A 15,625-nucleotide genomic window follows, 5' to 3' on the forward strand; every position below is an offset into this window, starting at 1 on the left:
ACTAGACAGGCTCCGAGATGTAATGATGAAAAGATTCCTTTTGTACCCAAGATTGAGCACTTTGCTGAAGAAGTATGATGCCAGTGAGCACCATTGCGGTGCAGGGTTCACATGTAGGTAACGTTGTATGGTCTTCAGCCTGGATGCGTGGTAGTGGCTTCGAAGGCAGGGAAAAGACTGTCCACCTTCTGAAAAAGGCAAGCTCAGAATGCCCAGGGAAACCCAGTGTTTACCATTCCAAAAGTAGTCCAGTAGCTTCCTCTGCATCTTAACCAGAAACTCCTCTGGAGTGCTTATGCAAGAGAGCCTGAATACTAACTTCGGAATTATAAACTGTTTAATAAGGAGTGTTTTTCCCCTCAGAGACAGGACTTTTAGTAGTCCACTCCAGTCTCTCAACTTTGCTTCGATCTTGTCCCCTAAAGTGTTCCAGTTAATGAGTGGTGAGGACCCATGGGAAGTGGATAAGTGCACCCCCAAATATTTGAGCTCATTGCGACTCCAGGTCAATTTCTGAAAAAGTGTTGGTAACTCCTTTACCTGCATTTGTCCAATTAGAAGCCCCGAGCTTTTCCTCCAATTGATTGTAGCAGACGATGCTGCTGAATAGACCTGCTGACAATCATAAACTATTTGCATATCCCTTGCATTACTGGCAAACACGAGAACATCATCTGCATATGCAGAAAGTTTGAGGTTGACCGTGTTGTGTGGCACCACAATGCCAGTTAGCCTTCTTCTCATCAAACAAAGGAAGGGTTCGATACATAGGGAATATAATTGGCCGGACAGGGGACATCCTTGTCTTATTCCTCTCTCAAATGGAAAGGGCGCGAGCAAGAAACCGTTGACTTTGACTAGGCATTCTGCCGACATGTACAACGTCTGAATCATGCCTACAAATCTCCTCCCCAACCCAAATGTTAGCAAGGTTTCAAACAGATACTCATGGTTCATCTGGTCAAAGGCTTTCTCCTGATCCAAGGAAAGAAATCCGACTTGAGTCCGAGTCATGTCCGCATACTGTATCAGGTCTCTGACAAGGGATATGTTGTCATGTATTGTCCTGCCTGGAATGGCATAAGATTGGTCCGGGCTGACTAATTTTGTCAGGACTGGTCCGAGACGGAGTGACAACATTTTAGCCATGACCTTATAATCCACACACAGCAGAGACACAGGGCGGTAATTCTTCAAGTCTCTCAAGTCACCCTCCTTGGGAATCAAGACCAGCATCGCTCGACGCCAAGAAAGGGGCATTATACCTGTATCACATGCTTCCTGAGCTACGCTTAGGTAATCAGGTCCAACCAAGTCCCATACTTTTGTATAGAATTCACATGATAAGCCATCCATGCCAGGGGCTTTATCTCTTGATAGGCTGTGCAGGGCGGTTTTCAATTCTTCCAGAGATAATGGAGTCTCCAGCTGCTCCCGGTCTTCTACAGAGGCTTCAGGAAGACTACTCCACAAAGTGCCACCTGCACCTGCATCTGTGCTCTTACCCGAATACAGCTGAGCGTAAAAGGCTCTAATTCGTTTTTGAACACCCTCAGAGCCATTGAGCAAGAGACCATCTTTTGCGAGAACACTCGCTATAGCCCTGAATTGACCTTTGCGTTTTTCCACCCCTTTGAGATAATTCAGGACATATTCATCCTCAGAAATAAACTGCAAACGAGAGCGCACATATGCCCCTCGTGCCTTCACACGACTACATGCTTTAAGGGTGCTCTTTTTTTCTTGGTATGCCTGCAGTTCAGTAGAGGTAAGTGTGGCCAGGTGCTTCTCAAGGTGCAGCAGTTCCTCTTCCAGTCTTTTGATCCCTAACCCAAGTGTTTTGCTCGATCCATACGAGTATTCCTGACACAGCAATTTCAATCGTACCTTGCCTACATCCCACCAGAATCCAAGTGAGCAAAAATCTCCTTTTTTATTCCTCCAGGCTTGCCAAAAATTCAAAAAGATTGACAAAAAGGCTTCATCCTGACTTAAAGCATTGTTCAGGTACCACAAGCCAGGGCCTTGCCTTGTTTCCGCCAGGGAAAACTTAATCCAGGCCAAGTTGTGATCTGTGAAATGGGCAACTTTTATGCCGGAGTCACTGACACTCTTACACCAACGGTGAGACACGTAAATTCTATCGAGCCGGGATTGTGATATATGACCACCTCTGATACTCGTATACGTGAATGTTCTGTCTGTGGGGTGTTGTATGTGCCAAGTATCCCTCAAGTTTAACAGTGTTATGGTTTGTTGTAATATTCTTACAGAGGGATTATGCGGCTCCTGACCTATTCGATCAAGGGAGGGGTTTAGAGTGCAATTAAAGTCTCCTCCAATAATTACACACTCTTCACCAGGCAAGGTGAGCATGAATCTCTGCAACCGGTTGAAGAAAATCCCCCTTGCAACTCCTACACAAGGTGCATAAATGTTGACGAAATTGACAACAAATTCTTCAAACTTTGCTTTTATATGTAGCAACCGCCCCACACTGGCTTCCTTTACGACAAGTATTTCAGGTTTCCTCTTTGGTGAAAAGAGGGTAGCCACTCCACAAGATGTGTCCGTTAGGTGACTGAAAAAGGCCAAGCCTTCCCATTGGTTTTCCCATCGGGATGCAGCCTCTGGGGTCGTGTGGGTTTCCTGCAAAAAGGTTACTTCAAGTTTTTCCTTCACACAGAATGACAATACCTGGTGCACACGGAATGCATCCTTACAGCCATTGACATTCAATGATCCTATTCGTAAGTTTGATGTCATTATTGTATTGAGAGTTTTGTTTCTGTGAAATTCATCCTCCTAAACGAATTTATATTCAGGCCCGTAACTCAACAACTTTGCTAGAAACTTCCTGACTCGGGCTTGTTCGGCCGAGCCTGAAGTCCTTGTTTTATGTCCCTCTCTCCTTAGTGCATACAAGGAATGCACTAGCAAGTCATAATCTTTCCACCGTTTCAGCGCATTTTCCACTTTCTTCCTGCTATGCAAGCTTTGTTCCAGGAACTCGAGTATCTCCTGGCTGGGAATGCAGGAATGGCGTCCTGCCGGTAGGTCTGTCTCTAAACCAGTCAGTGACCCTTGATAGTCTTCACCATCACCAATACTTTCCTCATCATCGCTGTCTGGAGGTTCAAGATCCTTCTCCTTTGGTGTACTTGTACAATGTGTCAAGTCTTCTGCCATGTCGTCTCTCAAGGCTGACTTGGCATAATCTTCTGGCGCAGAGGAACGCTCCTTTCGCTCTGATGCGGCGGACGTTGCTACACCTGTGGGAATGGATGCCTCCTCCTCAGTTGGTATAGGAGATCCAACCTTTTGGGGTCGTAAAATAGAGATGTGCTCAACTATTCCCCTTTCTGCGCCAGCAGTGAGTGAAGTGACATCACCTGAGATGTCGGTCAGTGCCAGCAACTTTATTGATGCTTGTGTGTCTGGTTCCCTCTCTCTGTCTGTCCCACCGATGAATGCTACTTCAGAATCCTTTGAAACTTCGGTGTTAATCCTTCGGTTCAGAACTGCTCTTGTAGATGTTTCAATCCCTGGTTTATTTTGAAGCTTCGTTGCAGTTGTTATTATTGGATGCATTTTCTCAGGAGCCAACATCACAGTATCGTTTGGCCCTTTCAAGTCAGATACCTCTAGGTTGTTTGTCTTTACCGTGCTGGGTTTACTACCTGACGGTCTCCCTTCCTGTTCATTCTTCAAACTGTCTTTGGGTGGATCTGAGAGAGAAGACTCTCCATATCCTGTCGTTTGATGAATAGTTTCCTCTTCTTCTTCTTCTTCCATTTCTTCAGATTGGGTTACCACTCTTTTCTCCTTCAGAATACTAGGCTTTACAAATCCCTTTGACACATTACTTCCCGTGTCATCCTCAATTGTACCAGGGTGTTCCGTGGTCCCATCCTCTGCGGGTTCTGATTTCCTCTTCTGTGCTCTCTTTGCCTTCCCTGCTCCCACTGCCTGCCATTGATTTATGGCAGCGGAAGAGTTGGGATGAGAAGCTGGTATAGAACTTTCTTGAGGGTCCACTGCCCTCGAGCACAAAGGAGCAACCGCCTCTCTTAGGTTACCTACAGTGACGCTGGGATCCTCTCGAGGCTGATCTGGACGTTGAGGAGCTGCAACCTCTTTAATGACGGTGGGGCAGTCTGCTCTCCTGTGATCCTTCGCTTTGCATACAAAACAACGGGGTTCGTTTGTCATATAAAACACCCTGTAATTCTTTCCGTCAAAAGGAATAACAAACGACCCCTCACATTCAGCCTCCTTTCCCAATTCAATGGATACTTGTCTTTTAAAAGACCAGACATGTTGTAGGGAGGGCTCATGACAGCCCAAAGACACAGGCTTGATGGGTGATCTCAACACTCCCAGTCGTTCCAGGAAAGGCACCACGACATTGTCAGGCACGTAAGGAGGTATATTAGATATAATTATCCTTGTACCAAGACTTGAGAGCGGCTCGACTTGTACAAAGAGTCCTCCCACACTAATCCCTTTCTCAATGGCTTTGTTTGCTGCAGCCTCTGAGTTAAGAAAGAACACAGCTTGTCCATACATTTTCGAGGCTGCAACTATCGTTGCTGGATCAACCACACTAGCGAGTGCGTTTACATAGGCCTCTATTTGGGTGATTTGTCCCAACTCGCATTTCACCCCGTGCTTCCTTGTTAACGCCTTAAACGGGTGGGCAGGGCGGTTCCCACCTGCACCAGAGGTAGTAGCGGCCATCCTTGCCCATGTACCATCCAGAGGCATGATTGCTATTAACGGTATATTTCCCGTCAAATGAAAATGGAAAAATATATATATATCAATGAGCTCGTTCGCGAGCTTCTGCTTATCTTAGCACGACCGGACCGGTATGCTAAAGATTAACTCAAAAGGATAATCAAACGCGCGTTGAGCAAATAACTTATCGGCTTAATCGCCAAAACTATGCAAATTTAGCACAGAAAGTCAAGGGTGATTAAGCAAAAACAAGGCAGTCAAACAGTTTGTGATACGCCACAAATCGGGCGCGGCAAATCTAGTCCCACACGGGTGCGGCCGCACGCCGCGGCTAGGCCCGAACACAAAGGGCTAATAACTCAAACGGGACGTCAAAGTAAAGTAACAAAATGAACCAACTCGGTTCAAAGAACCCAAATAAACCAAAAATACAAACGAAAACGGAAGAGGGTGAGATGGAAATGTCGAAAATAGCACGGCTCGAGGAGCAGCAAAATGGCGTGGCGTGGCGTAGTAGTAGTAGTAGTAGTAGTAGTAGTAGTAGTAGTAGTAGTAGTAGTAGTAGTAGTAGTAGTAGTAGTAGTAGAAGTAGTAGAAGTAGTAGAAGTAGTAGAAGTAGTAGAAGTAGTAGAAGTAGTTGTAGTTCTAGCTGTTAAGTGTGCCGTATTCCACGAACTAATTGGGGAGATCGAACACAATTAATGGGCAATCTTAGACCATATATGGCGTTCACCCCTTCTAACTTTGCAAATGGTCAATCTTTTGTCAATAAACGAGTACGTATTATGTCGAAAACCTGATTATGCCTTGGCTTGAGAATTCCGAAGCGCATTGGAGGCCTCCATCTTGCGGATGCGGAAGTATGCATAACAAATTGAAAAACGTTCAATAGGAGTTTCTTTCATCCGTCATTGTTTGATTCACATTCTTATGCACCTCCAATTTATTATTAAAATACTTTAAGACCAACCTCGGGTCACACGGGCCTGGTTATCTTCAACGAAACGTGTCACCAAACACCGGACCCAATGAGAGTCGAGCATTTGAAAAAATATTTCTAAAACCAAATCACGCACTGGAGGCCGCCATCGACCGGATGCGGAAGTTTGCATAAAACAATTGCGAAAAAGTTCAATAGGAGTTTTTTCACCCGTCTTTGTTTGATTCACAATCTAATGAAACTCTAATTTGTAATTAAAATACGTTAAGACCAACCTCGTTCTCTTCAACGAAAATCGTCACCAAACACCAGAACCAATGAGATTCGAGCATTTGAAAAAATATTTTTTTAAAGCTTATAACGCGTTTCGGAGGGTGAAAACGGCGTCAAATATTCTAAAATTGACGAAGAATTATTTTTTAGAAATCTCGAGGCCGTCGGGGATAGTTTTTCAAGGCCAGAAATATGGTATAAGCGGTTTACATATTTAGTTTAGAAATACGGATAGTTTTTCACGGCTGGAAATATCCGAAGTTGAGACGGAATTCACTGAATTAATCACTGCAAGCTAACTTCTTCTGGTGGAGGAAGCCACAGTGGCCGGAGAGAACCAGCCCTGACAGCGACTGAAGTTAGAAGACTACACACATACGGTGAAAACGTATGTTAAGCCCAGTTAAAATTTCTTAAAATAGGCCTTAAGCTAGCACATCATATAGTTACTTCCTTAAGCTTCTTGTGACATTTATTGTATGCAGGTATTGGGGAGGACTGTCTGCTCTTCTCTTTTACCAAGTCTTACCAGGTACGGTACCTACTACACCTACCTACTACCAACTACCTAACCTACTGATGCCATGGTGATGGGTAAAATAGTGGCAAGAGGCTTTGGCTTTGCCGGCTCATTGCGGCTTTGCAGTCGGTACTAGTATATAATAATAATAAAAGGCAATATGTGTGTCTCCTCCATAACTCCAAAACCATGAAACCTAGCAACCCCAAACTTGGCATGCATACTTATTAAACTCCAAGGGAGTACTGGATGAAAACTGGGTGTCTGGGTTTGTTTAAACCCCCTTTATGAAGATAATTTAGGGTGGTGCTCATCACTAAAAAAAAACAACTCAAGTCTTACCAAAACAGCGGTGTGCCATCTTGGTCAGCTCACTGTCACATTGCTGGATTATTAAGCCGCCATTTTGTTTCGGCCTATTCAAACGTGCCTTGCCTTGAAACCATGATGACCTCTCACAGACAAAGTAAAGTATACAATCAAAATATGGATTCGGATTTGAGGATCAGATCTCATACACTAAATAAGTATCGAAGTCTGGAGTGAAACCTGTAAAATTAAAGAAATTACCGATTCTCATAACTAAGTGTATATCTTCCAACTAAGATTTAAGCAGGGCTATCCTTCCTCCTTCTCCATATTGCCAAAGCATTACACTTAACATTTTCTGCTGTTACAACAATTATATTGAGTGAAGAAGATTAAGGGATGTGCCCAAATGTGTAACTTTATTGAGTGCAACGAAAATAATTAACCAATGGGATCGACGTAAAAGCTTCCACAAAGACGCATGGGTACTCCGTAGGGGGAATTTTCAGAGTTATAAAGACCAAATAAATCAAATTAACGGTCAAATTAAATGTCGGGTAAATTTTCTAGGCTATACTCTAAGATGTTTGTGTGTCTGTTGCCATTTTTACAGCATAGCCCATAGGGCAAAGCCGTCTAGAACAGTGTTGGTCCGTCCGTATGTATTTATGTATGTATGTCCTCTCAAACGTATACCAATCAGAGCTGAGGATCTGGTCACATGACAGGGTGATGTGATTAAGTCTCATGTCATTACGGCGGTACGGTGGCTGACCGCACACCGCCATTTTGATTCCAATTTCGTTCAGGCAAAACATATCGTCGAACCTGTCATATATCACAATCGCCATACTCTACCTTTAAATTTTTATTCAGCGTGAACCACAAACAAACCGATTGTTAAAATGATCATCAAATATCGAAAGCATCAGTGTTATGGGTCTTCCAACAATACAGTACAGTACGTATAGGCCTTAGGCGTTATGCCTCACCATCAGACTGCTTCGGACAAATTAAGCCCAGGTTTCTTAATACAGTAGTGTATCATTTCAGTAGTATCGTTTTCGTAATAATAATAATAATAATAATAATAATAATATAGTAAATATTACCAGAACACTTTGATCCCAATGTCGTGAATGGAAAGTTAGTGGATTGAAGTGGTGTATGGTTCATGAAACAATTATATAAGCGGTGTTCGGTACGAATATTAATAACCGCGGAAGTAAGGAATTAGCCTCGGTTTTTTAATGGAATATCATTTTCGAAATAATGACATGTGGTGCTGTGCACACACAACTCGTTTGCCAAAAAGGTAGGCCACAACGCATGGTACAAACGAAAGCACTTTATTATAAGCTCGCACATCAGCACTGGGCGGGCTCGACCTTCGAGCCCGCATATATGTCCCGAGGCCACGCCTTGCCCCCGGGCGTGGCCGATCAGCCGAAAGGCGGGGCATGTATCCCAGTTCCATGTCCGGACGCTCGCGCCACCCACTGGTGCGCGGAATTATTGATCATTGTGCCCGGCACATGCGCCCCCCCAGAATTCCCGCGCACCTGAAGGGTGAGCTTGCGGGGAAGCCGGATGACCCGGCCGAAACGCCCTCTGGCGATGCGTGCAAGGCTGGGGGGGGGGTAGCGGGGCTGGGGGGTGCCGGGGGCAGAGCTGCTTGGGGGGGGGGGGTGGTCCAGATCGAGGTGGGCCGGCTTGAGGCGATCCACGGAGATACGATCCGGAGCACCGCCGATGTCCATGGTGAAATGTTTGTCCCCAGTCTCCAGCACGCAGAAGGGCCCGTCGTATGGGAGCCGCAGCGGTGCCCGGTGGGCGCCATGCCGGACGAAAACGTACTCCGCAGTGCAAAGCTCCAGGCCGACGTGGGAGGACGGGCAACCGTGGTGTGCCGTCGGCACCGAGGCGAACCTCCTGGCGGTCTCCTGCAGGGTGGTGCGCTGTTGCGCCGCGCACCAAGGAGCCGTGGAGTCGGGGATAAATTTGCCCGGCACCCACAGGGGTTGTCCGAAGACCAGCTCCGCCGAGGACGCGCGCAGGTCGTCCGTGGGCGCCGTCCTGAGGCCCAGCAGGACACAGGGGAGCCTGTCGGCCCAGCTGCCGTCACGGCGGCTGGACCGGAGCGCGGCCTTCATTGAGCGATGAAAGCGCTCGCACAGGCCGTTGGCCTGGGGGTGGTAGGCCGTGGTGCGGTGCAGTTTGATGCCGAGCCCTTGCGCCACCACTCCCCAGAGCTCCGAGGTGAACTGGGGGCCACGGTCGGACGAGATGTCCGAGGGGGCACCGAACCGGGCAACCCATGTGGCGATGAAGGCTTGCGCGACGTCAGCCGCAGCCGTCGCCACCAATGGCAAGGCCTCCGGCCACCGGGTGGTGCGGTCCACCATGGTGAGGAGGTGGGTGAACCCCCGTGAGGGGGCAGAGGTCCCACCAAGTCGACGTGGACGTGGTCGAACCGACGCTCGGGCACCGTAAACTGGGCCAACGGGGCTTGAGTGTGGCGGTGGACCTTTGCGCGCTGGCACGCGAGGCACGTCCTGGCCCAGTCGCGGACGTTCTTCCTGAGGGCATGCCAGACGAACTTCGACGCGACGAGTTTCTGGGAGGCCTTCGTGCCCGGGTGGGACAGGCCGTGGATGGCGTCGGAAACTGGGCGCTGCCAGCCAGCGGGCACGATGGGGCGAGGCCGGCCGAGGGAGACGTCGCACAAGAGGGCCGTGCCTGCGACGTCGAATGGCACCTCGGTGACGCGGAGGCCCGTGACGGCGGTCCTCAAGGCCTGGACGTCGGGGTCGGCGGTCTGGTCCTCCGCCATCCGGGCATAGTCGATCCCGAGTTGGACCGCATGTGCGACGGACCGGGAAAGGCAATCCGCCACCGGGTTGTCTTTACCCGCGACGTGACGGATGTCCGTCGTGTACTCAGACACGGCAGAGAGGTGACGTTGCTGCCGGGCCGACCATGGCTCGGCGACCTTGGCCATCGCGAACACAAGGGGCTTGTGATCGACGAAAGCCGTAAACGGGTGGCCCTCGAGCAAATGGCGGAAGTGTCGGACCGCCAGGTGGAGCCCGAGCAGCTCGCGGTCGAAGGTGCTGTAGCGGTGTTCGTGCGGGCGACGCTGCCAGCTAAAAAACGCCAGCGGCTGCCAAGCACCACTCACCCACTGCTCGTGCACCGCGCCCACTGCTTAGTCCGACGCGTCGGTGGTGAGGGCGATCGGTGCATCGGGCGCCCGGTGCGCCAGCATGGTGGCGTTGGCCAGGGCCAGCTTTGCGCCCGCAAACGCCGCGGCCATCGGCTCCGTCCAGGCGATGTCACCTTTGCCCGGCTACACCGGAGGGCCTCGTGCAGGGGGCGGAGGAGCTGGGCGACGTGGGGCACGAAGCGGTGATAAAAATTCACCATGCCCAGGAATTCCTGGAGCCCCTTGATCGTGCGGGGGCACGGGAAACTCCTGACCGCCTCCACCTTGGCCGGCAAAGGGATGGCCCCGTGCCTGGTGATGCGGTGCCCCAAGAAGTCGATGGCGGTGATGCCGAAACGGCACTTCGCGGGGTTGATTATAATCAGGCCGTGCTGGCCCAGGCGTTCGAAGAGCGTGCAGAGGTGGAGCAGGTGCTCCTCCCGGGACGTGCTTGCGACCAGGATGTCGTCCAGGTAGACGTAGATGAGAGGTAAGTCGTGCAAGATGCTGTCCATGAGCCGCTGGAACGCCTGGGCCGCATTTTTCAACCCAAAAGGCATCCGCAGGAACTCAAAGAGGCCGAAAGGGGTGATGACGGCCGTCTTTGGTACATCGTCCGGTCTACGGGGACCTGGTGGTAGCCCAGGATGAGGTCCACCTTGGAGAAAACGGTCGTGTTTGCCAACCGGGCGGAAAAGTCTTGAATATGCGGGACCGGGTAGCGGTCGGGGTGGTGGCATCGTTGAGCCGGCGGTCATCACCGCACGGCTGCCATCTGCCGCCGGGCTTGGGCACAATGTGGAGAGGAGAGGCCCATGCGCTGTTGGAGCGCCGTACGATGCCAAGCCGCTCCAGCGTGGCGAACTCCGCTTTCGCCATGGCGAGCTTCGTGGGGTCGAGGCGGCGCGCCCGGGCATAGACCGGTGGGCCGACGGTGGGGATATGGTGCTCCACCCCGTGTTTGATGGCCACCGCTGAAAAGGTGGGCCGCGTAAGTGCCGGGAAACTGGCGAGGAGGCGGGTAAACTCGTCCGCTGTCGGAAGCGTACAGACTAACCTTGCCGGGATGGAACCACTCAGCAAGCCGCTTGGCAAGCTGCTCGGTGAGCCACTCAGCGAGCTGCTCAATGAGCCGCTCAGCGAACAAGCGAGCGAGCTGAAGGTTTCGGCCTGGACGAGACGTCGACGCTTAACGTCCACCAACAGCCCATGCGCACAAAGGAAGTCTGCACCGAGCAGGGCCATTGGCACGCTGGTGGTGACGAACGACAATTGGAAGTGCTGCCCTCCGAACCGCAGTGAGAGGCAACGCTTCCCGAATGTGCGGATGGGTGTTCCGTTGGCGGCGAGCAAAGCGGGGCCCCGGCCCGCGGCTTGCTTGTCGGACGCGGAGGCAGGGAGGACGCTTACCTGCGCTCCCGTGTCGCACAGAAAACGACGACCAGACGAGGTACCCGTGATGAACAGGAGGCTGCCGGAATGGCCGACGCTCATGGCCGCAAGTGAGCGCCGGCCCGGTCATTTCCCGACCCGTCAAAAGAACACGGCGGGCGGCACGTTCTAGCCTTGCGGCCGAACCTGGCATGGTAGTAGCACCAGGTTTGCGGTGGTGGCAGCCGCGTCGGCCGTGCCTGCGGCGGTGGTGGTGGCGGCAGCGGTAGCGGGCGGGGCGTAGCAGTGGCCACGAGAGAAGCAGGGGGCGCTGTAGCCTCCGCACCGGGATCCACTACCGCAGCACCGTACACCGACCGCGTGTCGCATGCCGCGAAAAATTTGTCGGCCTCTCCGGCCAGGGCGCGGGGTTCCGTTATTTTTGAAGCGGCCAGCGCGAGGCGCACCTGCACAGGTAGCTGGCGGAGGAAAAGTGCTCGGAACAGGAAATCTGGGCGCTGGTCTCCAAGAAGGGACAGCATAAAATCCATCCGAACGGACGGTCGTGTCGCCGAGGGCGGGAAGGTCCAGGAGGCGGTCGGCACGTTCGACCTCCATGAGCCCGAACGTGGCGAGGAGGAGACGTTTGAGCGCCGTGTACTTGTGGTCGCCCGGCGGGCGCCGAAGGATGGACACGACGCGGGCGGCAGTGCCGGGCCCGAGGGCGGCGACCACATGGTAGTACATGGTCTCGTCCGCCGTGATGCCCCGGAGTTGAAATTGAGCTTCGGCCTGCACAAACCAAATGTCGGCTTGCGCTTCCCAGAACTCCGGGAGTTTGATGGCGATGGCGTTGGTAGCCATGGCGCGTTCAGGGGTCAGCGACGGCTGAACCAGTCGGGGTCACCAGTGTGGTGCTGTGCACACACAACTCGTTTGCCAAAAAGGTAGGCCACAACGCGTGGTACAAACGAAAGCACTTTATTATAAGCTCGCACATCAGCACTGGGCGGGCTCGACCTTCGAGCCCGCATATATGTCCCGAGGCCACGCCTTGCCCCCGGGCGTTGCCAATCGGCCGAAAGGCGGGGCATGTATCTCAGTTCCACGCCCGGACGCTCGCGCCACCCACTGGTGCGCGGAATTATTGATCATTGTGCCTGCCACAAACGTAACGTTAATATTATAGTAAATCTAATCAAAACACCAATCCCTTCGTAGTGACTGCAAACTTACTGGAGGTTAAAATATAAGTAGCGGCAGTTTTGTGTCCGTTATGCCATTACGTCCATGCTGTCATTACGATGGCTGACTCCACCGACCGACATTTTAATTTACGAGTACACCCGCTCACTACAGGAGTGGCAGGAAGGGTCATTCCTCTTTGGGGTAAATAGATTACAGTCGATCTATGGTCGGGTCTCAAGAACATTGGGTGTGTGTTCATTTACTAAGTTTCTTGTGGAGAGATCGCCAAGTGGTTTAAGCATCCAAGCAAGCACTCCATTCAAAACCGTTAGGAACGGCTGGCTTGGCAAGCGCTAGCTAGCTGCTTGGTAAATAAGAACACCCACAACCCTTGTAAGTTCTGTACACCCACACCGATCTTTGCTCAGTTCTGTAAGTAAAACTTACGTCACGGATGTCGGGATTCCTCCAAATTTCTTTGTTTCATGTTATAAGCCGCATTAGTGACTTAAAAAAGCTAATCATGCGTGTTTGTTGTTTATAATATTTTACAAGCCCGGCTACTCCACTGTTAGACATTTGGTCTTGTTTTTTTTTTTGGGATATCGTGCTACATATTGTTTCAAGGCACATTTCACATTACGCGGAATTATCCGAGTCCCTAGCTGCCATTATGCTGTCAAAGTCCATTTTTGGCAAACTCCCTAAATATTCCACACCATTGGTAATGAATTCCCTTTAAACAGCCCTGTGGAACTACGTTATCTGCCAAAAAAAAGAATAAAAAAAAAAATAAAAAAAAATAAATATATATCTATATAGACACATCGCAGATATATACCAATTGCTGATGCACAATTGCCGATACAGGAAGAGTCCCCCCGCTTCGAATCCTCATCCCAAACTCAGATTCACCTTCAGATACGTCCCCTTCCTCTTCCCTTACCTTCACCGTCCACATTCCCCCACCCCCATACTCAGATTTCCCTGTGTTGAATGAATATCCCATCTAGTATATATATATATAGTGTGGAACATTTATGGAGTTTGCCAGAAATGTCCTCTGACAGCATAATGGCAGAGACCCATATAAATTCCATCAAATGTGACTTCAGGTCCTCAACCCAGTTCTTCAAGTCTTCAACCTCTGTCCACCTTGCCCCCCCCCCCCCCCACTTCAACTCTGTCCTTCACTACCCCTTTCTTCTTCAAGTTCTCAATCTCACCTCACAATCCCAGGTCCGCAGCTCCCCATTTCTTCTTCTGGTCCTCAACCCTCCTCCCAACCCCAAGTCCTCAACTCCCCTCCTCCAAAAGCCTCAACCTCCCTTTCCCAACTCTGTCCCTTCTCTGCTCCTCCTCCCCCACTCCAACTCTGTCCTCCACTCCCCCTTTTTCTGCAAGGCCTCAACCACTCCCCCCCCCCCCCCACCTCAAGTCCACAACTCCCCCTTTCTTCTTCAAATCATCCTCCTCCCTTCTCAACCTCAAGTTTTCAAACCACCCTCAAAGCCTCAGCACCCCTCTCCCAATTCTGTCCCTTCTCTGCCCCCCACTCTCCAACTCTTTGTCCTCCACTTCAACTCTCCTCCTCAAATCTGCAACCCCCACCCCCTTTCCCCACCACCCCAGCTCCTCGGCTCCAATTTCTTATTGAAATCCTCAACCCCCTTTCCAACCCCAGCTCCTCAACCCGCCTCCCCAAAGCTTCAACTCTAGTTTGGCGCATGTGTTAGTTTGGCGAATGTGTTAGTTTGGCGCATGTGTTAGTTTGGCGAATGTGTTGGTTTGGCGCATGTGTTAGTTTGGCGCATGTGTTAGTTTGGTGCATGTGTTAGTTTGGCGCATGTTGGCGCATGTGTTGGTTTGGCGCTTGTGTTAGTTTAGCGGGTGTGTTGGTTTGGTGCATGTGTTAGTTTGGCGAATGTGTTGGTTTGGTGCATGTGTTGGTTTGTCGGATGTGTTGGTTTGTTGGATGAGTTAGTTTGGCAGATGTGTTAGTTTGTGTATGTGTTAGTTTGGTGGATGTGTTAGTTTGGCGCATGTGTTAGTTTGGTGGATGTGTTAGTTTGGCGGATGTGTTACTTTGGCGCACGTGTTAGTTTGGTGGATGTGTTAGTTTGGCGCACGTGTTAGTTTGGTGGATGTGTTGGTTTGGCGCACGTGTTAGTTTGGCGCATGTGTTAGTTTGGCGAATGTGTTGGTTTGGCGCATGTGTTAGTTTGGTGCATGCGTTAGTTTGGCGAATGTGTTGGTTTGGCGCATGTGTTCGTTTGGCGCATGCGTTAGTTTGGCGCATGTGTTAGTTTGGCGCATGTGTTAGTTTGGCGCATGTTTTGGTTTGGCGCATGTGTTAGCTTGGCAAATGTGTTGGTTTGGCGCTTGTGTTAGTTTGGCGGGTGTGTTGGTTTGGTGCATGTGTTAGTTTGGCGAATGTGTTGGTTTGGCACATGTGTTGGTTTGTCGGATGTGTTGGTTTGTTGGATGAGTTCGTTTGGCAGATGTGTTCGTTTGCGTATGTGTTAGTTTGGTGGATGTGTTAGTTTGGCGCACGTGTTAGTTTGGTGGATGTGTTAGTTTGGCGGATGTGTTAATTTGGCGCACGTGCTCATTTGGCGGATGTGTTAGTTTGGCGCACGTGTTAGTTTGGTGGATGTGTTAGTTTGGCGGATGTGTTAGTTTGGCGGATGTGTTAGTTTGGCGGATGTGTTAGTTTGGCGGATGTGTTAGTTTTTCGGATGTCTTGGTTTGGCGCATGTGTTTGTTTGGCGGATGTGTTAGTTTGGCGGATGTGTTAGTTTGGCGGATGTGTTAGTTTTTCGGATGTCTTAGTTTGGCGCATGTGTTTGTTTGGCGGATGTGTTTGTTTGGCGGATGTGTTAGTTTGGCGGATGTGTTAGTTTGGCGGATGTGTTAGTTTGGCTGATGTGTTAGTTTGGCGGATGTGTTAGTCTGGCGGATGTGTTAGTTTTTCGGATGTCTTAGTTTGGCGCATGTGTTTGTTTGGCAGATGTGTTAGTTTGGCAGATGTGTTAGTTTGGCAGATGTGTTAGTTTGGCAGATGTGTTAGTTTGGCGGA

The sequence above is a fragment of the Myxine glutinosa genome, chromosome 2, assembly GCF_964187855.1.
Source record: "Myxine glutinosa chromosome 2, kmMyxGlut1.1, whole genome shotgun sequence".
Classification (NCBI taxonomy): domain Eukaryota; kingdom Metazoa; phylum Chordata; class Myxini; order Myxiniformes; family Myxinidae; genus Myxine; species Myxine glutinosa.